This window comes from Notothenia rossii, assembly GCF_949606895.1.
Source record: "Notothenia rossii genome assembly, chromosome: 9".
NCBI lineage: Eukaryota > Metazoa > Chordata > Actinopteri > Perciformes > Nototheniidae > Notothenia > Notothenia rossii.
Genome location: NC_136907.1, coordinates 33,860,454 through 33,885,839, shown reverse-complemented (window position 1 = coordinate 33,885,839; position 25,386 = coordinate 33,860,454). Strand labels below are relative to the sequence as shown.

The following is a 25,386-nucleotide window of genomic DNA, read 5'->3' as shown; positions in this document are numbered from 1 at the left end:
CACCGACCTCACCACCTTCAAAAAACTCACAAAAACTCACCTCTTCAACCTGGCTTTTCATGTGTGATTGTTTTTGTATTATTTGACTTTAACTTTAACTATATATTTATTTGTTGTTCCATTCTTCTCTTTTCTTTTTTCTTCACTATTATCTGCAAAGCATCTTTGAGCACCTGTAAAAGCGCTAACAAATTAAATCTATTATTATTATTATTATTATTATTATTATTATTATTATTATTATTATTATTATTATTATTATTATTATTATTATTATTATTATTATTATTATATAGAAGCCTATGGACATCCCGGAAAGTTGAAAATGTACGCTAAGGGCCGCCCCCTTGCGTTGGAAAAAGCCGACACAGGGGACTTGACATAACGTCAACATAGGCCGACCTGGGAGTGAGGATGTGTTGTATAGTCAAGACAAAACATGCTTATGACATGCTCAAAAACTGATATTTCTTAAATCTGTCTTCAAATGTAGTTCCCTCTGTCAGCAATGTATCAACAACTACACACACATTTCTATCAGTATTTCTCTGTGTTGTGGTTGACACGATGATGACTGTTAGGAGTTAAGGGGAGAGGCTGAGCATCACCATGAAATGTGCAAATTGACATAAAAATGAATAAAAGGGGAAAAATGCTCCATGTTTTTTAGGCTGTAAACTTTAACTGTTATGTAAGCCAACTAGACAGACAGTTTACCACTCTTCCTCCTGTACATTAGCAGATAAAAGGCATCAAATACTTTAATGAATGGTAAATAAAGAATGCTGCAAATAACTGGGTGCGCGGAGAACTGTGCTGAGAACTGCACTGAGAACTGCGCACAAGCCGAGCTCATAAGCCGAGGGCCGAGGCCCCCTGCGCGAGGCCCCCTGCGTAATGTGAGGCCCCATGCAGCCTGCATGATCGGCCTGTACGGAAAGATGGCCCTGGGGATGAGTCAAGAATAAGCGGGTCCAAACACTGACCAACACTAACGCCTGCTGACAGCTGAGCTCTCTGGCCTGTGATCCTTTACTCTGGTTTGTTGGCCTATTGCCTGTTTTAGAAGTTCATATGTGGAAGATATAAATCAACAACAATGAGATAAAGTCTGAGGAATGATGCCTACTCAAAAACATTTATTTTAGTTAATTGGTTTAGTTGTCAGGGACCATGTTAAAAAAGAACATCAATCTAAAAGAGATGCTTTGTACCAGATTTCCGTCCATCCCACCTTAACCCTCCTGTCATGTTCGTTTCTCCCCCCTTACTCTGTTGTTCCCATTCAAATTTGACAGCTCTGTTTTAACTGCTATTGCATTAACACAAAAAACATTAATCATCAACAAATTCAGTTTTAATTTTAAGCTGTAAGAAATGTCTCAGACTACTGGTTATGAATAACTGCAGTGAAAATACAAAAAAGAGACACATTAACATTTTGTTGATTGTGTGTGCACCTATCTGATGGAAGGAAAATAATCTATCTCTGGTTACCAATTCATTTCCAATGGCGGTCATTTTTTTTACAAAACTGAAAGCACTCGAAATTTAATGAGTGGTGATCAGCAATTGTATGTTCTAATGTCTACTGTGGAGGATATCATTGGGCTTTGAAACAATCAAATGTAAAACACAATCTTTATGATTGATGAAAGTAGTAAATTGCTCAGATTTGACCCGAACACGACAGTTAAATTAATCGTGTGGCCCTTTAGAAGGACCCGACCCTCGGATTGAGAACCATTCCTGTTTGATTTAGAGCTGTTAATCCCTGCTTGTTGCACGTTACAATGGACTGAGTTAATGAACTAAGGGCTACTTAAGTCCCACAGAGCTTCCTCTTTCTGCTCGCTCTGTGGTTAGCTAAAAATCATTCACTTATTGTTTGTAATTAATAGAAATACCACACCGTGATAAGCACGCTGTTCTTTATGAACTAGTGAAACTCCCGCGGGCTGCCGAGACTGACAGAAGTCATCGCTAAAACCACTTCAAGCTAGTTTCTCAAACCCGGGTCCCCACCGAAAGTACGTCGCTCTATTCTTCAAAAATAAAAGTACCGCGTCTGCTTGCTTGCTACAGTTCTTTGACTTGAAACACTACACCGGAAGTTATGTTTTACGTTACATGTAGCTTTCCCCCAGCCCCGCTGCCAATAGCCTCTGAGCTGAAGGAGGGACTTTGTGCGCTGCGTTGGTGGATGCTTTACAGTCAGACAGGAGCACCGGGACCTGAAGGAAAACACTTCCAGGATTTTCAGACTCACAGGCTATTTTTCCGACACCGCATCGCACAGCAGGCAGACCTCAGACCATGAAGAATCCTCTGTACTGGGCTGTGCTGCTGGGGATGGCCGTCCTGCTGATGGAGCAAGGTAAGTGATGGATGTTCTGCTGTTTGGAGCACTTGTTATCGCAGTACCCGACTCTGTCTGTTCGGAAATGTTTGACAGTGTGTTAAATCCCTCATGCTTTTCCCGGACGGTGTGCGCGTGCTTTGACATCAAGATGCTTGTCATGTAAGCCGCAGCTTAAATGAAGCGACTAGTGAAGGGCAGTTTCTTTCCTGATGGTGCCATGGCTGAACTCTCTAAGTAGCCGCTCCAAGTTGTTGTGAATGTATTTTAACAGCAGAAATATATGGATGTAGCCCTGTCTCTGAAAGTTGAATTGTTCTCAGCAGTGTCTTGCTTTGGCTGTGCGGTTTTGCAACTGAAAACAAATGATTTTCACAATGCTTGCAGTCTGACATTGAGTCACTCTGACCTTTATTTAAATTAACCTGGAATTTAATCTGAGTCGTTTTTGCTGTTGTGGCACGTGCTGCCCGCAGATCCTCCTGACGCATGGTAAGCGCGCGGACGGGAGGTATTTGCTGCCAAGTTGATTAAGTATTAGTTCTTAATCCGCATTGACTGCTGGTCAGGTCATACAGGTTAAGCACTGTATTCTCCGGACAGGCAGAGCAGTGGAGCTTGTCATTCCTCCTGACCTTGTTTACACCTGCCTTACAAATTCAACCCAGTAATACTTTGTCTGGAGAGGTGCTCTTTAAACAGGCGCAGTACAGCCACCTCAGGACAGTGAACACGGTAGCTTTATAAGCCCCAATTAGCCGGTATGCACCTGTGTTCCTCTCCAGGCTCCATCACCAGTAATTGCATTGAGACTCAAGAAAAGAAAAGAGAAATTCTCTTAAATCCTCTTTGTTCTTTGACAATGCCTCTTGAAGTTAAACAAATCGATGGATGGATAGACACATGGATGAAGTGGAACACATAACGAATGTGGGAAGGAGGCAGCGCGTTTGTCCTCATCAGCTCTTCAAACATCTCTGTATTATTTGGCCAGCAGCCGCGTGGCTCTTCGTAGAAGAGTCCACGGGAGGGAAGAAAGCTGCCCTCCACAACTGAATTCCTGCTATGAGGCAAACTCCTGTAGAGAAGAAGAGAGCAGTTAAAGATTCTTACATAAAGAGGTGAAATAATGATGCATATTGGAAAATATTCATGTAAAAGTGTTGTAACAAATACCATCTTTAGCGTTGAACGAAACACTGCTGCACTGACTCTGATGTTATTTGGCACACAGCTTTAGCACGAACATCTCTGAAAAAAACTGGGCCACAGACTCTTTGCTCTTTTCAACCTAATTCTGTATTTTAAATGTGTCAGTGGCAAGAAAGAGATGGAATTGTAAGTGACTCACTCTGTGGTTTATAGAAGCTTGTTTAAATGAAGTAGGCTTAATGAATATCAGAACGTACATGTATTGTCACTGTCAATACCACATATCATAATTTTTTTTTAACAAATTAATATAGTCATTATTTTGCAGGCAAGATAACATGTTGAAGAATAAACACATTCCTGCTGAAACAGGCAGCCAAGTGTCACATTGCTGAGCTATTTAATACGCCTGCTTTCAATACACCTGGAAACATTGTCCCTTTCTCCCGTTTTGAGTCCAATTCATTCTCCAGCTGGGACCAACATTTCGCTGAAGATTTCATATCAGCAGATCTCCTGCAGAATCGGAGATTAGATAAAATTACATTTAAAAGGTTCCCATGAGGAAATTGGGTCATTGCAGCAACATAATAGGGCAGAGATAAGAACAAAGCAAATCTATAGATTTTTTATAAGATCAAAAATTCAGAGCAAACTAAAATAGGTAGAATGCAGATTAACAGGCGAGAGGTTTTATGCAGTGTAAATGAGTGCAACTCTTGCAAAGAAAGGTTATATGTCATGTGTAGGGTTTCTGAATGCAATGGCGAATGTCATTTAAATCAGAGTCCTTTGAAATTCATTTTTGAGCCGATGTTTAAGTCTTTTTTTGTTGTCGTGGGGCTTAACAGGTTAATGTTTACAACTATTGGAAAATAATAAATACATTATTCAAAGATCATCACCCTGGCTGAGGAGACGGAAAGAAATGTCACACTAATTCAGTCGAGACATTTGAGGTGTGCAGTGCAAACTGTTTAGTGATTTTTATAGCATTGGAACTCAAATGCTTCTAAATCTGTTCCAATGGAAATGGCCATCAGTGCCAAAAATCATGTTACTAAGTTAACTTTTCCTATACTGTAAGTTTTTATTATGACTACTTTTCTGTTATCTATTTCAAACCCATTTTGTATCTATGGGTTGAGCTGCCAAGCTGTCACCATAGTTTCAACATGACTGAAGGTCTAGTTTTAAAATAGAGAGTAGCTGTCACAGTAGCTCCTCTCATGGTTTTGTCTGATTTAATCCCAAATAGAAGCAGATAGTGCACATCATGAATGCTCAGAAAAGACATATTGATATTATGTATGTGCAGGCCAGCACAGCTGATGTAAAGAGCAGGGCAGAGAAACATCTGGAGCGATGGCCAGAGACACAGACAGTGAGGAGCTGAAGGCCTGCTGGCTGGCTGCTGCACGGTGCAGGCTGTACATCCTGATGGCTGTGGACATGAACAGTTGCTTGAAGCACTTCCCGTGCAGCTCGAGGGGAGAGCCGCAGGCTACAATTGCTGTGGGGCTCTGTCAGCTCACTACAGGGTGGGAGGCTTTTTCCAAAATTAAGATCAATTCAGTTTCTTGTCGATGTTCTCTTTCCTTTTGTTTCTGAGCAATCTATTCCCCCCCCCCTCACACACACACACACACACACACACACACACACCATAATTCTGCATACAGTTGTGTCATGCTATCAGTGGTCACACACACACACACACACACACACACCATAATTCTGCATACAGTTGTGTCATGCTATCAGTGGTTTTCCCATGTAAATTGAAAAGAATAAGTGTGACTATGTCAAGGTCAGTTTCCAATATAATTAGGTTGGCACATGCAGTTGTATGCACTCACCATGGAGGAACAAGACAGCAGAGATCATGCAGTCCAAACAAAGAGTACCCCTGCTTACCTGTAGCTGCTCATATTGTTTCATATGGTCGAAAGTAGCTTTCAGAATGATGTGAACCGTTGATCATCTTTCATGAGATGAGGAGGATCAAACTCCAACATGTGAGGCGTAAGGTGCAGAGCGATGAAATACTGACATTAGTGGGCGTTCTATATTTTTGCAGGAAGACAAATAAGTCGCCAGAACCCCCTGAAAAACATCCACATAGCCAACTGCCCCAATAGAAGCACATATTCTTTGTCTAACAATGAAAGAAGAGTTTTGCTTTATGGAGAAATTATCCAGCTTTAGATAAATACTGCTAATGAGGCAGCCTCATTGTCTGAGCAGGCTCTCCCCCCCCCCCCCCCCTTCTCTCTCTGTATGTGGCTGGGAGAATACAGTGCTGGCTGTGTTACCAGGATGCAGCACTAACTCTTGTGTTCTTTTTAGGGCCATACCCTCCCAGGCTGTGTATTGTGCTCTTGTCTTTCCTCCGTCAGCCTGTGTCAGCCAAAGAAAATAATTATGGTCGGTTAGATCAAAGTTTGGAGCAGGAGCAACAGCTGTTATTGGATGACCAGCTAAGAGAGGCGAGCAGACGGAGGGGTGATACGGGAGCCATGGTGTGCTCGTTGTATGCAGCCTTTTGTTAAACACTTTGAGATCATTGTTGATGGCTAAAGAGTGTTCTCTTCTTTTCACATGGCTACAGCTACTCAGTAGGGATCTCCAGGCAAAAGAGCAGAGCCGTTGCTTTGAGAAATGTCTTTGTCCATCTCCGGGTGCACAGGCCACATAAATCCTCTGAACAGAACGTACAAAGTGGGCAGATGGCCGACAATGGCATGTAGATATCGCCACCTGTGTGGCGTGGAATCTAAACTTGATAAATGAACATCATGTTAATGTGACAGAGATGCAATGAAAGCCAGGCTCTCAGCTGGAGAGTGTTCACCCCCACACACACCTACACTGAGATGCATTGATGTTTTTGTTTGAACACCAAGAACTAGAATGTATCTATTCGATGCACTTTCCCTGAACCTGCTTCATCGACCTTTACTCCAGATGTTGATTTACTTCTCCTCCCAGAATGCTGCGAAAAGGCTCGCGTGAATCTGTTGCATACAGCTGCGACCTACAGTATGCTTACTGTCACGAGCTAAATGTAGAGGAAGTCAAGGTAATGCGTGTTCATGCCAAGTATGACAACTGTCAGTTTGGCCTGTAAAAGAAATGTCATAATATTCAGGAGGGCTAACATTTCCTACTATTGTCAGAAGGTGGCACTAATCATCATGTAAATGTGTTTTTGGACTTTTATCACTGGACCACTTATCATTTTGTATGTCCTTGAACTAAGTAAGCATTCATTCTTACATTCATTAGGAGAGAAACAATTATATAATGAATATGATTATTTGGTAATAAATAACATTGGTGCAGAGAGGGAACTGCGTTATTGGTCAGCGATTGCGTGTGATCCAGTGTGAGACTGTTGTCAAGCAACCATTAAAACACCTATCATATCAACATTCTCCTAGTAAGCTTTTTCTTAGAGTTAAACTGAATTGTGCAAAGATATTTCCAAACATCTTTGAAAAGAAATTTGACAATTGTCACATGACGTAATGACGTCGATTGGTTTTTCACTTAAAAATAAATACATTTAAACTTTATATATTTGAGATTCTCCTCCTGTCGTCACTGACGTTACATCAGAAACCAACACATCAGCCCTTTGGTGATGGAGTGCTGTTGGTGTTTCCTCGTCGGTAAGTTGAGTTGGAGTGGTGCTAGCAAACTCAAATGATGTATGAAACTCGAGTAACGCTTGCCAAAAGTTTGCTCTGCGTCTCTGTTGTGAACCCACCATCAGGACCCCTGCAATATGAAGTCATGCTAATGTTAGAGTACAGAGTATTTATGTACATCCATCTACATCCATCATGATTCTGGATCACAGAACAGATACGTACCATGCATACAGTTGTAGATATCAACATCAGCTTTTTTTTACACTCAGATTGTCTCCGTCTATTTTGGGTGAAGTGTTATCAGCTATTTTAAATCCCACACACCTCCTTCTGACTATTTTGAACTTACTTTTTGAATTCTTTTTTTATTATTCTATAATCAACATTGAAGCACCACAGTTTCAAGTTCTACTGTCACTGTGGCCTTATACGTTCCATCAGTTCATATTGGAACATGAAGACATTTTCCTTTATTGACCCTTACTCTAAACCAGTGCTCTACAGCTTAATGATTAGTCGATTCATCGATGAGTTGATAAGTTGCCACACAAATGAACCTTTGATTACATTGGTAATTGTTTTTCTTTCAACTAAAACGGGGATGTAATCATGACGTTGGAAATAAAAGGGTCTATGATATTAATGATAATAGAAACATAATGACGTGATAAGTGTCTGTTACTGAGAATTGTGACTTTCGATTTGTAATTGCCACTTTGGCTTTTTCATGAAAACAAATAAAGACCCTGTTTGTTTTCTGAAAAGCCACATTGCCAATAGGAGCTCATTTCTGTCCAGTTGAATATTTCATTCCTGTGGTGGAAAGCAATTTCCCTTTAGCCTTTTTATTTGTGTTTTCAGTAATGCTGTTTGTAATGTTGTATGTTGGTGTGTGTTTCACGGGTTCATATTATAAATGAATCATTTGTGGGTGGTAGAAAGCTTGTTGCAAGAGTTTAATTGAAGCCTGATTGATTTACTCACACTCAGTATGGGTCAACAATCAATTTACAGCTCTGGATTTTCACTGAAGGCTTTCAATAACAGGCTGCATTGTGAAGGCAATGGGATTCTGCAGACACAAAAGGGAAACAAGAAAGCTCTGGAGATGCTGAGAAAATAAATGAAAAAAAACATATTTTGACTGTATAACATTCCTAACTGAAGGTTCATGTGTGGTAGGAAACACATTCACAGACTTTCTCCAAGAGGAATCCTCTGAAATGCTGATTCCTGAAAGGAGATAAACATTGCCTGGTGAATCTGTGGGCAGAACATTCAGAATAGGTTTTTGTTTATTTTTAGTACTGTAGGTGATGGAAATGTGCTGAAAAGTCCTTCGTTTTCACTTTCTCTATTCCTTGCTATTAAATACTGCCCCGTTATCACACAGTAGCACCCAAATCAAGGCTCATTTTATTGAGAAGCTTTTCCTCCCACACATAATTTGCCAAGAACCGATGAAGTGGTCATGTGACTTGGTGGCCGCGAGGGACCCTGCCAGGGAGAGCTGATTAATAAGCAACAGGCAGAGTGACTTCAGACTGCCTCCATTCACAGCTCCCTATGTGAGGAAAACTCTCAGCTCACACTCTGCACTCTTTGTTTTCAGGAGTGCTGCTGGGTATACATATATGTGTATATACAGTGTGTGTGTGAGAGAGAGGGTGTGTTTCCTTTTGGCCAAGGAAATGCCAAAGGCTGTTTAGAAGAGATCCATAAGGCACTCAGTTTTAAAACCTTCCAATATTATTTGACTTTAGACACAAAAGTACAGCATGTTTTAAGAGTTAAGAGGAGCTAAAGTCAAGAGGACATAGGTAACTTATAAACAATCAGAGTTTATAAGTTGCCTTTCAGTGTAAATGCAGTCAGGGGTGCAGGTGAGCTTTTTGAAATGGGGGCGACAAAACTGAGAGAAATTATTTTCACGATATTTACTTACTATTTGTTTTACAATCATAAGTAACATTAACCGTAAGCTCAATTATGAACTGTTTCAAGATCAAATATAATACGATGTAAGTATATATGTGGATTAACAAATGAATTGGGATTTACCTTTAAGTGCAAGAAAGGATAATTTATTAAGGCGTTTGAGGAAATAACAATTTAGAGGAGTAACAAGAAGTAAAAGTAATCTATATATTACACATATGTACCCACAAATTACTTATTTATACAGTATTCTGCTGTGTAGGACAGCTCTAACTTAAAGGGGACCTATCATCAGGGTCTTAAAAAGTATTAAAAGTTGATAAATCAATTTAGCAAAACTAAGGCTATTAAAAAGTATTAAACAGCATTTTCCAAGGTATTAAGAAGGTCCACAGCAACGACAACATGAAACACCCTTTAATTGACTGCAACGACATGTCGGGAAACCCCCTCAAGGCGGCCCCATGCACGCCGTAAAATGCTGCTTCTTATTTTAAGTTTCGTTGCCTTGCTCCGCTCTGTGGGGGGGGGGGGGGGGAGAGAGTCTGTCGATGGGGATCAAACAAAGCTGTCCGGTCCCACATGCTAAGTGCTAGCCAGAAAGCCGCGGTGTTTAAGTCCCGACTCTCCCGATGGCCATTTTTTTTTACGTTTAACGTTATATTCGTTCGGTACACTTCGGTGCACACGTGTACTCCCCTAACCCACTAAAAAACAGTCCATAGAGATTTAAAGGCCTAGTTGTAGTTCAGTCCAACGTTTCATTTGGATTCATTTGACAAGTCAACTATTTTCATAAAGAATATATATATTTATATATATATTTTAGGGCTTTCAGTTGATTAAAATATTTAATCGCGATTAATCGCAAATTAATCGCTAATTTTTTATCTGTTCTAAATGTACCTTAGAGGAATATTTTTCAAGTTTTTAATACTCTTATCAACATATGAGTGGACAAATATGCTTTATGCAAATGTTTATCATTTGAACAATGACAAATATTCTCATGAATATGAAACACAACAACCTCTGAACATTACAAATATTCGCCTCAATTCAATCTGGAACCTCTCTCGTACGTGTGTGTGTGTGTGTGTGTGTGTGTGTGTGTGTGTGTGTGTGTGTGTGTGTGTGTGTGTGTGTGTGTGTGTGTGTGTGTGTGTGTGTGTGTGTGTGTGTGTGTGTGTGTGTGTGTGTGTGTGTGTGTGTGTGTGTGTGTGTGTGTGTGTGTGTGTGTGTGTGTGTGTGTGTGTGTGTGTGTGTGTGTGTGTGTGTGGTGTGCAACTCAAGGCATATGCTCGAACGGGAGCTGCCTGGACGCTGCAATCATGTTGTGCGAACTGAGTGTGCTGACTTTTCCCATAATGTCCCACTGTCTGGCTACCTGCATAAAGGGAAGTGCTCGGTGCAGTTGTCGGCGAAATGTCACTCCTCTGTTTTCATTTAAACAGCTCCTTATATCCGTTAGCGCACCTAGCTAGCACCAGATGCTAACAACAACAATACACAGTGTACCAGAGGGAGTCACACACAGCTGTGCCTAGATAACCAAACAAATTGACAAGATAACCAAAATCCTTGAATCTACACACAGCAAATAAACTGAAATGACACAACGAGATGTAAAAAGGAGATCACACATATAGTATAGTCGATATAAAACTGGCCGCTTCAATCTGAAGAGCAACTAAAACAAAACACGGGAGTGTATCTTGTTCTTGTGAACACTAATGTTATCCACAGCATACACAGAGACCACAAAGTTCTTAAGGAGAAAACTAGTTGCTAAAACAAAACACGTTAGTAGTGTACCTTGTTAGCTAATGTTAGCTAGCTGACATTAACGTTAAACATTGCACTCATATTACTCACCGAAACCTTGTAAAGCCGGTCCTGCATGCTGGCTCTTACAGAACCGACTAACTCCCCTTTCGTGTATGTACAGCTCTCAACATGCCCAGACTTGTAGTGATTTTCACCTCGTTTTATACTTTTCACCTCATTCTGAAAGAAACAGGTGAAATTTGCTAACGTGACGTGTAACTTCACAGTTTTACGACACATTTTTTTTTTTTACTTGCAAAATGTTCTTTTAATTTGACAAACATCATATGTGTCATTCGTTGCACAATTCAAACGGGATCGAAAGATGACTTTTCTCTCTCCATTGACTTCAATGTATAATTTTCCGCTTCCGGGGTCCCATGGGTCGGAAGTAGATGGGCGGGACTTCGCCTCTCTATATGATGCAAATATAAACAAGGGCTTCTGTCGGCTCTGTACATCAATGCCGACCTATGCTGACAAGTAAGTGAAGAGTAGAAAATATAAAGGTATTGGCTATAGGGAAATGTCCCAACAGTTTAGGAGAATGAGGGTTCTAATCTATTAGCCATTACATTTCTAACTCTTAATGACAGGAAGGCAGAAAGTGCATTATACTAATAATAATACTCATAATAATAGCAGACATTTTTTAACAATGACCACAATATCATTATTTTAATAAACCAAATATGAACAATTGAGGAAAATGAGGAAGAACTGATGATTCAAATGTTGTAGTACAAGTAGTAATGTAGTTGGGGCATAAATGACTATTGCAACAAATGTGTTAATTTTCTTCATTACTAGTCGATTTTTTTTGGACGAATGCTCTCGAGCCAGTGGTTACAATGGTGGGGCCAGTGATAATACAAGTCCACCGGCCCGGAGGGCCAGTGGCATTTAACCCTAATGTCTACCCCTGTAACAGCATGGTAACATGACGCTCGTGCCTCGGGTCAGCTGCAGCTCATTTGCCACAGTATCAGCCCTTGCAAAAACAGGGCTAAAAAAGAGCAATTGGAGCAAAATGAGGCGAAATGAGGCATGATCTGTTTGGTGTTTTTTGGAGAAAAAAAACTTCAGATACATGTTTTATATAGGTATGGCACTACAATATATGTTTAAAATATAGCATGATAGGTCCACTTTAAGGTTGCCGTGTAGGACAGCCCTATCTTAAAAATGCCCCTACACAGGCTTGACTGGTACATGAACTTGTTTATTCTTATCTTCATGTGCACTATATATACATTTACTGACGGAGACAAAAAATGTTCTCCCTTCATTACCCTGCACAAATTGCTGGGCCATTTGTCTTTTATTCAGTCTGTCGAGCTTCTCTTTTTGAATACTGCACACAGTAACCCCATTGAGTCTTTTTTGACTCATGGCCGACCCATGTTTTTAATCTACGCAGTCCATTAAGCTGCACTCTGCCTCAGCAGATGACCATCAACATCTGCAGTTGTTTTGACATCATTTTTGTTTTGAAACATAGCTAGTCATAACCACTAAGCAGTGTGTTTTCCAAGTGTTTGATAATTTCTATGCCTTGCTGCTTAAACCTATCACTCATTTGTGTGTCTACTGTGTCTATGACACGGTAGAACTCTGATCTGTAAAAATCCACCTCTGATTGAGGCGTGTAAGCAGTGGCCTGCCCAGAATACCTTTTGGGGGGCCTATGACTGTGTGGCAAAACAATAGTGAAAGTGTTCAGAGCTTCTTTCTTTTTTTTCAAGCTTTCTTGGACAAGGGAGACAGCAGAAAGCATGCCCTCCACTGTCTGGCTGTTTTTTTGGACGAGATACATTTAATATATCTTGCTCACTTATGAGATCTAAGCATAAGGGCCAATACAACATTACCTTGTTGCAGTCGATCATGTAAGCCCTGTGCCCGGCTTGCAGATTCAGAGCTGCAGTTACTTCAGTGGTTCTATAACTTTTTCTGTCATTCCCCACTTTGAACAGGTGGGCCTTTTCAAGCCCCACCTGTTCCTCATCGTTCCAATAAAATGGTAGGCCAAGCTTAAGATTGTCAAATGTATCGTTCTACAGCAGGGGTCTCCAACCTTTTTTAGGATGAGAGCTACTTAAAAAAAATAAAACAAGTCGTGAGCTAATTTTACTCCTCTTTTTTAGTTTTTTTGCACTGTATATATTTAGCACATTTGAACATTATTATATGCTTACCTTTAACCTTTGTGTGCTGTTTGTGTCTGTGGGATCTGTTTTCAATGTTTACTAAAAGAAAATGTATGCAATTTAATTATTTTAACCTGCTTTATTTGGGGGTGGACCTCACCTCCTCTAGGGGGGTCCGGGGGCATGCACCCCCGGGAAGATTTTCTTTTTTAATGTTGAAGTGAAATGCCTCAATCTGGTGCACTTTGAGCAAAAAATGAATTTATGGATACAGCTCTCAACACACCGAAAGGGAGCTGTATACTTTTCAATAATCCAAACATCTTTAGAATATGATCAAAACCAATAACAAATCATTTAAACGTTTATTCTTATCTTATGTTACCTAGTTAGCATTCTTTCTTTTTATTTATGCATATTTGACTAATCACTCCCCTTTTAAACTTTTTTTTTTTTTTTTTACTGTCCTATAGCACACATTGGAATGATTTCTTACTTTATTTTTTACACCTAGGCTATATTAAATAGATAAATGTGTGCTTTCTCTAGCTCTCTCGCTCTCTCTCTCTCTGTCTCGCTCACTCACAGAGGCTGTGTTATCCTCCGTGGCGATGACGGCTTGCGTTACAAAATTATAATAAACATAGGCCTATTTGTAAAGTGGGGTGACACAAACGGGATTTTGAAAAGTTTCACGGTTAAACTCCTTGTGAAGTGGTGAGGTGCCGCATCACATTGCTTTTCTTCCCGACTGCAACGCTGTAAATGGTAAATGGACTGTACTTATATAGCGCTTTATCCAGTCTTTAAGACCCCTCAAAGCGCTTTACATACTACATGTCATTCACCCATTCACACCCATTCATACAGAGCAGTGTACCTTACTCTAGGACCTAACATTCACACACATTCACACACCGTTGGCCATGCCATCGGGAGCAACTCATGATTTTGGTTTCAGTTGTGTGTGAGCAGGCTCGGATTGGCCATTGGGAGATTCGGGACTTTTCCTGGTGGGCCGCTGCCTTTGGTGGGCCGCTGGCTCTGACATAGGTGGGCCGTGGACTTTCACAGCACCGCTGCGCCGGTACCGCACCCGCCACCGCAAACACCCGCCGTTGCAAGGCTCCGGCGGTCCGGCGCTGTGAAAGTCCACCGCCGTTGCGAGTCTCCGGCTGTAACAGTCCACTAACGCCCGTGAGGACCCAGATTCGATTCCGGCCTGAGGGCCAAAAAATGAATTAAATCTTTTTTTTTTTTTTTTTTTTTAAACTCCCGTTCATCGCGTCTATTCGCGACCCACCTATCACATCTCTGCGCCCCACACTTTGAGAAACGCTGAGTTACTTGAAGCCATCTCCTCCAGTGCATTTAGCACCAGGTCATACTGAGTCAGCACAGCACGGATGGCAGGCAGGGGACCGCACTGTCCACCTGGTGGGACATAGAGGCCTGTTGACAGAACTGGCCCTTCCCCAGCACCTGCAGCTATAGTTTTAAACAGGGGGTGTTTCACAATGTCGAGGACGCTTGCTTGGTAGCACATGTCTTCCGAGTCACTTCCTTCAGAAGCAAGGCAAGAATCCTTCCTGGCATTCGGAACACGAAGAGTGGAACAGGCGAGCAAGTGTGCAGGTGTGCGTCATATGAGAGGCCCCGCCTTACATTTTCCGCCACAGATTTGGGGAAATTGGTCCGTGCGCAAAGCATTGTGGGGATTTTAAGACCGCGGAGTCTACACATGTGCAGCCTAGACATTTCTCGCTACGAAGTACGCCAGGCTCGGTAGAATCCCAAGTATGCTGGACATTGGAAAAGTCCTTCGGCGGCACTCGATGACGTAGTATGCTTGAAATAGTGGCTCTGGAACAGCTTTACTCGAGATTGAAAAACACCCAGAGTCTTAAGTTTGCCAGACTGTGCAAAGAATGTGCCAAGCTCATGTATACACTGAAGTGAATTTCGCACAACAGGGGAGGCTGTGTTATGTGTAACGTTGCTGCCTTCTTGGCCAGGTCAGCATTGTAAATGAGATTTTATCTCAATGCTTTTTATCTGGTTAAATAAAGGTTAAATAAAAAAAAAAACTTGCCTGCTCTAAATTAGCAATTTTATTACCACAGCGTTTTAATTTCACAATATAACATATTATCTGTTTTAAAGCTTAAAACTGGAGATGTGATCAAATTGACAAAGTAACAAAGAGGAGGAAGCAGTGTATGACATCTTTATACATTGAAATTGTAATCTATAATTTGTATATATCTTTGCCTAAAAAAAACAAATCACAAATTGAGATCAATTCTTATCTTTATATTATGGCAGCAGTTTAAATCCAGACATATTTGAGATGTTCTTTTGTTGTATTTTGGTTATTTTGACTGAGATATGCTGCACATGCGGTACATTGCATTGAGGGCCTTTTTTAAAACCTTTTCTTTTACAAGAAGGCCTCAGCACTGAATGTTGTTGCCTGTTTAGCACTACCCCATTCCACACACACACACACACACACACACACACACACACACACACACACACACACACACACACACACACACACACACACACACACACACACACACACACACACACACACACACACACACACACACACACACACACACACACACACACACGTGTTAGCGGCGTGAAGCCGGCACACTGAGCACCTGATGTTTTTAACTGAAGTCATTGCTTATGCTTGCACTGTGACATTTTTTTTGGAGCTTAGCATGAAAACCCTAATCCCTATAACATTAATGTCTAGAGGACCATATAATCAGATTAAATAAAAGTTTATTTATCAAGAAACAAAATTAGTACATTTTAAATAATGAATGATATCTCCAACATGAACACTGTGATGAACAAAAGCTGCTTTCGGTCTCCCTATCTGACTAATTAGTATTTTGTTTCCTTTTCATGTGTTCCTGCTTGGAATGACATGCCATTATATGCGAATTCCATTGTCTGTATTGTAAAGAGCTAACCTGTAATTATTGAGACACTTTCTTGAATCTTCCATATGTTCTCTTTATCTGATTTAAAATCAGGGGAGGGAACAGATATATAATGTATGTGAAGAGGCAGTAGGTTTCCACATTAATCATACACCATCACCTGCCCACATCCTTGACATGGATACTGTGATGAGTCGGCAACTTGAGACTTGGCTCTCACTCATGCATTAATAGCAGGGGGACATCACACAGTTGGGGAGTTGTTGTTTACCGGGGGCGCTTAACTAGTGCTGCGGCATGTTGTAATTTTGGAACAGATGGCAGAGTTAGTAGTTAACAAGTACATGGTCTGTGGAATAATCTGTGTGCAATTATTAAGGGCTTGCCTGGGCATTTGTGTGAAGCACAAGAGATAATATTTCAATTAGCTGAAGGCCATTGTGGTGGAACCTAAGAGTGTTATAGGAAACAGTGAAGCCTCCTGACAGCAGATCTGCATTAGAAGCACAGTTCTTTATGTTTTCTCCTCTTAAAAAATGTCCTAGTTGAGCTGCAAAGTTGTTCCACTTGTAAAACTCAGCTCATCATTCTGTTATCTCACTGTGGTTTCTGTGTGTTCTGATATGATGTATAACGACCTGCAAACACAGGGGACAGAGTCCTCCCATCAGAAGCAGGAGGCTTAAGGACAGGGTTTAAGGCCACTTCCCACTGGGCGAGGCCAGACGTCCTGATCTAAATCGTTCCTCTAACCTTGTGATTGATGAATGCAAAGTTAACAGATCAATAGCGCTGATATAACTTGAGGCCGCCCTGAAAGTACCTATATGTCCCACTGTCTCATAAGGAGCTGATAGGACAAACAGAGGGAGGAGTGATGAGCCTTATGAAGCTCTGGATTTCTTCTTGTTGCTCGCGGGTGCATGGGTTTACAGGTCATGAATATTGAACCTTTAAACTTGGACTTTCCACATGATGGATGTCATGTTATGTCTTGAGTGCTTCAGCTGAAGAAACGGAACATGTGAAGTCCATAGACTCACTTAGTGTTAGTGAATATTTCAGAACATCATTGACCAGAGTGACTTGCTGAGTTGTATTCTTGCTACAGACGAGCAGCACCAGCTCGTATCAGAGAAAAGTCTTAATCCTTTGACATGGTTTACAAATGTTACTTTCATTTGTTTATAAATGAAGAAGCTACCAACCGCACTCTACAATCTTCTCTGGATGAAGGAATAATGGTTATGTGCAATGAGAATTATAAGGTCGCCTTCACACCTAATAGTCCGTTCTTTGGTGCACACCAGACGTGTTGTTACATTGTTTCATTTTCTGTCCTCAAACGGACTATAAACTGTAAACAAAAGTAATTTGTACGGAAATGCTCAACAATTGGTCAGACATTAAGCGGGTAAAAACGACATTTCTACCGTTGCCCCCACAATGGAGCATCGGTAGGTTATTTTCATGCTGCTGTGCGGCCGGCGCATATGAATATATAACCAGACAATATGCGTTAAAAAACATTATAACACATATAATGAGAGAGGCTCTGCAGTAAGGAGGAGGTTTCACCGACGACAGAGGGCTCTGCTGAGACTGTGTCACGGCCTTTTTGCTGTACACAGGGGACCAGTGAGGTAAGCAGTCACAAAAGCAAATATAGCCTATCTTATGTTCATCGTTGTTTAAATCTCCGTGAACTAATTAATGATTTCAGGATGACTGAAAGAATGACCCTATAGATGACTTGTCCACCTCTTCCTCCTCATAGGACTCGACCACATCTACGGGGCTCACTATGGGACCTGTGTTCAAGATATTGTTGAGGTTGTCATTAGGGCTGCACGATGTTGAAAAAAACTGACATCGCGATTTCCCCCCCCCCCCTGCGATATATATTGTGTTTTTTTTAACTATATTTAACCGGATGAAGGTATTGTCCTCCTGTGCCTCGCTCATTTTTTACCGGTGTTTTGATGGTCTGCAAACTAGCGGGGCGGGGCCTGCTGTGATCTGATCAAGAATGATTGTGATTGGTGGTTTGCTGTGCATGCAGAGCCTGCATGTCACTCACTCAACTACCCCTGACATGAAAGCCGCGCAAGTTTTCCTTTTGTAGCAAGCAGCCACAGCAGCCCTGCTGCTGTACTGGCTTGTAGTTCGTTTATAGCATAACGTTAGTGTTTTGCTTCTGGCGACTAGATTTATGATTCAAAAATTATAAAAGTAGGGTTGACATGTGGAGATTAACCGGCTGAACAAAACGTGATCCCTCTCTTAAATGTGTGTCAACCACAGACCTTATTTCGAGCTATTTTCCAAAATCCTATGGAGAATTTGCATTGGTTTTTCAAGAAGGAACCGAAAGAAGTTTACTTCCGGGTTTAAGGACGCGTCACTGCGGGTCTCTATAAGGAGTGAGAGTGACGCGTGGCCAAAACCGGAAGCTGCATACACTCTGGTGGCTACCATTAGCAGCTAACTTTTGTGCTCCGATTTTTACATAAAAATGGAATTATGGATTATAAACAATTGCTTCAAAGCCACATATACATTATTAACCTATGGATCAACAGATTCAGCCGCGTTTTTTCTTGTTTTAATGCCATTGAACACGTCTTTTGATCAGATTGACAGCTACGGTGAGACGATCTCCCGTAAAAGCTCCGTAAAGGTACGTGTTGTGATGTCTGTGTTTGCTTCCCCTGTCGCGAAATCGGATCGCTTAGTGATGATACTATACTTAAATAATCTGTGGAGTCTCAGCTTTAATCGGATATATTGTATGTGCAGTTTCAATAAGTAATAAGGGTATCTTTATTTTGAATTATGTGCTAAAGTGCGTTAGCATTTTTTTTTTAAATGAATAAAACCGCACGTCCCTGCGGTTTGAATATCGCGCATGCGCATATCGCGGTTATCGCCATGACATGATATATCGTTCAGCCCTAGTCGTCATACTAAATACATGTATCTTTAATATCGGTGAGCTGCCACTTTTATGTATGGTTGACTGATCTATTTTCTTTTACACAACACTGTTCAACACTCCGGTTAAATCCAGTCTGCTTCATTCCTTCGTTAAATATTTTTGAAGACCTCCACGCTCTTGTGTACCTTTTACAAAAGCTCTGCCCAGATATCCAGAAGGCATCTGTGTTCTTCGTAGCTCCATGTTTTTCCCCCGTCGCCCATTTTGTTAGCCACAACTTGCTAACTTCTCCTCCAGTAAGCAGAGCAGGAAATGACTCTTAAATACCACACTTCCTTTGTTTTGGTGCGGACTGTGTACCCACCAGCGATGAACCGCTCCAGAGTTCACTAGCAAGCGGTCCGAGAACACCTCTTTTAGGCGGATCAGAATCTGGTTGTTTAGTTCATATCAGAGGTCTCGGACTGCGTTCACACCAACACAAACGAACCGCACCAAGGGGTTAATAAATGCTCCAGTTTGATTCAACCGTACGAAACAAGGCTGGTGTGAACGCGACCTTAGTTGTCATTTAAATATTAAATATCCTTAAGCCCAAAGCAAGTTCAATATTTGGTCATGTTACCTTTAAAATGATTGTAACTTTAAACTAAATAGCTTTTCGTTTTGTTAGAAGACCCAGAAGATCATTAGTGAGTGAAGTGAAAACTCTCTTGGCAGGAAAAGTTTAATATGACCGTTTTTACTGGATTTCATTTACAACCTAATTTTCTACAAAGCTCCTTGCATTGCTTCAGACTTTACCATGTTCATTAAATTTCATGGAAGCTTATGTAGGCCTGGGTTTTAATTAATGCTCAACGCTTGAGTGGCAATCTTAATAGTCTTTTAAATGGTCAATACAAAAATGAATGTTTCTCATTAATCAAAATACAATTGCAGTAATTTTCTCACAAGCTGTTTTCTTAGCCTTGCTGTAACACACTTCTCATTTAAGCCAAGAAGTCTTTGTCCTAAATTGAAAATAATTGTGTTTTCTCATAATGTTAAAATACTTTGGGGGAGGAAACTTCAACACAGTGAAGTCTGAGTCTGATACGCTTTAATGATCAATCCTTGCTTTATACAAAGTGTCTGTTTCTGCACTGACTCAGCAACAGCCAATCAGTGATTTTTTAGGCAAAAGGCTGCTGTGGATTCAATATGTCAAACTGGCAGCAGAGGTTGTTGCCGGGGCCAAAAAGTACGGACAGTGCCAGACACATCGCGAAAACTAGACGGACAGGCACTCAATGGCCTCTTTAAGTTGACCGAGAGCCCATAATCAGCCTGGAGTGTCAGGGCCTTATCAGAGTGTTCTTATATTGGTGGTTGACATTTAGGACTTTTAATACTAGCCCAAAATACTTCCCAAATAACAAAAAGTCAATGAAAACTAATAACAAAAAAAGCTTCACAAATATTTCTACCATTTATTTTATTCTTCAGAGTTTCTGTTTCACAGAAAGATTATACCATGCTCTAACCTGCTTCCTGTGATTGAGTGAACTGAAAAACATCTCTCTCTCAAAGGCACATGAAGGACATACTGACTCCAGACACAGCTGATAACTGAGAGCTGCCTGCTCTAAACCTGTGACTGGCTTATTGGAACACTTAGCCTGTGCTATCTAAAACCCAGCCTTATTGGCCTCCAACTGCTCCACCTCCTCCTCTGGCTTCCTGAACCCATCTGTCGAGAGGCTGCAGAACACCAACTAGAGATGCTCTCTTGCAGCCTGAATCATTTTTCGTTTTGCAGTTTATTATCTAGACTCCATAGCTTGTTTAGATGCTCCTTTTTTTCAAAGTCACTAATGTCTTCTCCATTCTTAACAACCCAATTAAGTCAGCTCACAATATAGCAACAGGAGAGTGTTGCCGTGGAATGGCTGAAAAATATTGATGCTGAGAGAGGTGGGTGTTTCATGTGTCCATGTCTGTAGGTCATATGAAGGGCCGTGTAGGCCAAAATTCAAACTTACCTCACACATACACACTACTGAAAACATCTGGCCTTGCACAAACACTACTGAAATACTCACATTCACTACTGAACACCACACACACACGCAACTGAAAATTAAACCTCACACACATACTACTAAAAATGTACACACGCAACTGAAAATTAACCTCACACAAACACGATTGAAATCCTCTCACATTCACTACTGAACACCTCACACACACACAACTGAAAATTAACCTCACACACAAACACTAAATTCAAATACTCTCACATTCACTACTGAACACCTCGCACACACACCCCTGAAAACATTTTACTGAAAGGTTCTCAGTAGGGAATCTGCATGTGTTTCACCTATGTGTGTGAGGGGGATTCTTGCTGTAACGGAGGTCATTGTAATGAAACAGAAGTACCAAACTACTAGTGGTCTCTCTGCTAGCTCCGTTAGCCCCGTTAGCTTCATTAACTCCAGGCTGCTACAGGGTCTCAACTGATCCGGAGAACACAACTTGAACTCAGACGTGTTTGTTGTGTTGATGCCTGGTGGAGTATTCTTCATAATATCGGACTTATCTTATGGCTTTGTGGTTAAAACACTTCTTCGGTAAGTGAAATTCAAGCACTTTATTTCTTTCTGGTCTTTTTATTCAGCTAACGAGCGAGACGAAGCTACATCTGTGCTAACGATGCTATCCGTAGCATACAAGTTAAAACATAATTGAGAAGTGTAAAACATTAAGAAGGATTATACTGTAGAACAAAAGGCTTCTGTGTGAGGTTGGTCAAATAAAGTTGGTTTGCTAGTTAGGTAACTATGCATGTTATTGTTCATTTAAATTAGCTATGGTCAACGGTGCAGACAGCTAGCGTCGCAGTAGTGTTGAAGACCAGCGTACTGTCTATGAGATTAACCTCACTATAAGATCTCTGTATCTAAAAAATATGAATCACACATTTCCAGTTGGTTCCAGAAATAACGTAGATATTGCAATATGGTCTGTTGAGCTGGAGTTAGTTATTGAAGCTTGCTGGTTAACGTTACCATCATAAATAAAGAACAAACCCAAACTTTGTTGTTTTTATCAATATTATTACCAATGCTTACTTAGCATTTTATTATCATTACACTGGGGAAACCGACTTATTGTGGCAGCGGAACCAGGCTTGGATTCTCGTCATTGTGTGTCACACATTTTTTCAGGGCGGAAAGGCCACATGTCAAGGCACAAAGGCCATTGAGGGAAAATTTGGATTTGGAGCTTACAAATAAATAACTTCACTTTCTGATAAGAAAAACACGCGAATGACATGGAAAACAAATCTTAATATCAATAGTGTCAAACATTATATCATCATAGGCCTTAGTATTACCGTATATCAAATGAAATACTTTACTTTGAATAATTAGTGTTTGGTATGTTTTCCATCTACTACTTCTCCCATTCACAAATTCCGAAATAAAATCAAAAAAATCAAAAATTCTATTCATATGTAACAAATGTATTCAATTTCAGGGCAGAAGAAACAGCCTTCAAGGGTCAAACTCTGCACATAAATCATTCAGCAGTGCACAGTGAAGCTCCAACATTCAACTGTACAAGCAATACTTTGAAATGCGAAAGTGTTTGTGTGTGCAAGTAATCAACTCCTCACAGCTCCTCATATCTGTTCAGAAACTGGACAACAATTAAACATGTACAAACCACAGACTGTCTGTGTCATGGCGAATACAGTCACTGCTTTAATTCTGTCTTTAGGACGTTGTTGTGAGTTTGGACGGAGCAGCTACAACGTTAGTTTAGCCTGATCGATCCGATCCAAAGCATTAAAGCATGGTTTTGAATAGGTTAATTTTGTCGTAGTTGGTTTCCACCACAGTATTGACATGCATATAAGCCCCGCCCCATCTCCAGCACGTCCTGTTTGAATGACAGGAGTAAACACAGCTGACAGCCGCGGTGAAACTCCAGGGCATCGCGTCCGCTGTGAACGCAGCATAATGCAGTTCAGAAACCACTGTTCTGACGCTTTTAAAGCAACTTCGAGATTTTAACAGTGTGAGGAGCCCAAAGGCCATGGTGGCCGTAGGACGTACAATTATTTGTGGGGCATAAGGGCCAGACCGAAGGGGCTACGAGTCTACGACGGCCATGGCCGTCATGGCCGCCGTGAAAATCCCACCCTGAGCAGAACGTGAACATGTAACTTAATGCCTGCATTTAAGGACGAAAAATAGCTCAGCCAATGCTTTAGGGACAAGGAAATTATTTGTTTAAATATGACGTTATGTGTGCTTCTGTGACAATTAAGCTTATTCATTGCATTACATTTGTTAAAGACGTTTGTCTTTTACCCTTACGTGTGTGTTTCAAATGAATGTGAATATGGCATAGGACAAATATTTAATTTGACTGTCTCATGAAAAACGATTCCAAAATAACAGTAAAATAAAATTGCCCCATAACTAGACAATAATACACAATCAAACTGATAAGAAACAGTAAGGGCTGTGATATCCAGCACTTTTTATAAAGATAACAAAGAGATTATGACATGACGTTTGCATGTTAAAAGGTCTGTGACCAACACATGTTACTTTACTATCTGTTTGTTTAAAGTTTCCAGGTTATTCAGACAGACCAGAGGATGCTGAACACGAGAGACAGACCTACATTCCTAGAAGCAGTGAACTTCAGCATGGAGTGAAAGGTACAAAGACCCCTTTCATACTTTACAAAGAATCAAGAAACGTTCTGGTTTAAATAGATAAAGTGACAACTATAATATACATTACATATACATATACATTCCATTAAACATGACTAAATACTGACACATCAGGGAAGTTGACGGTCCCTTCCTTGTAAAAAGTTACATTTCGATTTTACTTAGCAACATGATTTTTTTGTCAGCTTTATATTTCAATGTATTTAAGACAATTATTATTTTACATTGTGAGAATTGCTACCATTTTTATCTACATTTTCCCCTCCATGGGACTAATAAAGGTATTCTGATACATATTGTCTATAAAAGACGTGGTAAAACCAAATATCATGATACTACAGTTGCACTAAGTTCTGATAACAGTTGAATATTATTTTAATAATAACATGTATTTTAATGTTGATTAACTGCAGACTGTTCATTCATAATCTGATTATATTTGTAGGACAAAGTGATGAATTTCAAAAACACATTCAAATTAAAAAATATATTATTTCTACAGCCGCTTAATAATAAATAAACAAACACACCTCTTTCATATATAACACACTTGCTCTGCAATAATGTCATAGGTTTTATGTTTCTTGTCATTTATGTTAGGAAAGGCCATACCTGAAGGACACAACTGCCACACTGTTTTCTCCGAGGGGCAAGAAGAAAATGAAAAGCTGACATGAGATTAAAGACCAATACAGAATATTCACTAAGAAACTACACTTTTATTGTGAACACAAAGATCTGCACACTGAATAGTGTGTAGTCAAACAGGACCATCATTTGTTTGTGACAGCTGTGCCCAGTATGGGCTCACAGATGCAGTTTGGTGGTTTCTTCATCAGGTCTGGTCCTCCCCCATCAGACCTGGTCCCCCTCCCAGAGAAAGACCGCTCCACCTCAGTCCTCTCCAGCCAAACCAACAGACAGGACATCAGTCACGCTGAGGTTTCTCCCAAAGTCTCTGCAGCTCTCTGGACACCACGCTGTCTCAATTGATCCACACTGTGAATATGAGAGGGGAAAATGTGTGTGATAATTTATTTTTTAGACAAAAATAAATATGAAGTTAACTGTTAGGAGTGGCTCAGTTTTTTTTTAAATAAACAATACTATTACTGTATTTTAATATCTCACGTCTGAAAGTTTAATTTAAAAGAAGAAGAGGCTCCAAAAATAAAGATTGGTATATCAAAAAATGTAGTTGATTTTGTCCTTTTAATTGTTTAAAGTGGATAGAACTGGTACTTAAGATAAGATAAGATGGTACTTTATTGATCCCAATTCGGGACATTTTTGTGTTACAGCAGCATAAGAAGACAAGGCAATGTACAATACAATATGAGCACTAACTAGCTACCAACACAGTAAGCTTGACTTTAATTTATTAAAAGTATAATTTAAGTGACAGCAAAAAATCAATAACTAAAATCACGCAAAAATGTGAATCTTTGATGGATCCACTGTTGAATTTACCACATATTATATATTTTAGAAACCTGAAGGCATTTATAGATTTGTATGCAAGTATTATCCCAGAAACTCAATACCGTAGATTATTATTGAAAGTTTTGCTGAATAGTTTCATGTTCACTTACCTTAAGCAACGTAAAACGTGCAGACCGGGAGCCTCAGACGTAGGTTAGCCTTATTTGGATCAGGCTGGAGTAC

General features: G+C 40.4%; 1 long non-coding RNA gene across 1 annotated transcript; it reads left to right on the top strand.

Annotated features, from left to right (window-relative positions):
- Window positions 1-1,796: 1,796 nt before the first annotated feature.
- On the top strand, window positions 1,797-24,794 carry LOC307018547. Its single transcript, XR_013802426.1, has 3 exons — window positions 1,797-2,377; window positions 23,613-23,703; window positions 24,322-24,794. It is a non-coding gene; the product is annotated as an uncharacterized lncRNA (long non-coding RNA).
- The last annotated feature ends 592 nt before the right edge of the window (window positions 24,795-25,386 follow it).